Below are 580 nucleotides of genomic sequence, written 5' to 3' on the forward strand. Positions count from 1 at the left end.
TTAGAAAAAAGTAAAACTTCCTAGCTTTGTTCTACCTTTATATGTACGTGCTGAGTTCTTTGTTTCTCTGTGTCTATTTGTTTATATATTTATTTAGAGACAGAGTTTCTCTCTGTTGCCTGGGCTAGAGTGCTGTGGTGTCAGCCTAGCTCACTGCAACCTCAAACTCCTGGGCTCAAGTGATCCTTCTGCCTCAGCCTACCCAGCACCTGGGACTACAGGCAATTGCCACCATGCCAAGCTAATTTTTTGTTTCTATTTTTAGTTGCCAGGCTAATTTTTTCTATTTTTAGTAGAAAAAAATGTGATAAGAATAATTAACATAAATTTAACTTTATACCCATTGAACAAAAACGCCCCATTTCCCTTGCTCAGGCTCTTGCTCAGGCTGGTCTCAAACTCCTAACCTCAACCTATCCTGCGGCCTCGGCCTCCCAGAGTGCTAGGATTACAGGTGTGAGCCACGACGCCTGTCCTCTGTTTTTATTTATAACCAGTTGGGATCAGCTGTTTGCCTGAAAATATTCAGTTGCAATGATTAGCATTTTTTGCATATATTGAATTGTGTTTACATAACACC

Source organism: Propithecus coquereli, unplaced genomic scaffold (assembly GCF_000956105.1).
Source record: "Propithecus coquereli isolate 6110/MARCELLA unplaced genomic scaffold, Pcoq_1.0 Scaffold107, whole genome shotgun sequence".
Lineage (NCBI taxonomy): Eukaryota > Metazoa > Chordata > Mammalia > Primates > Indriidae > Propithecus > Propithecus coquereli.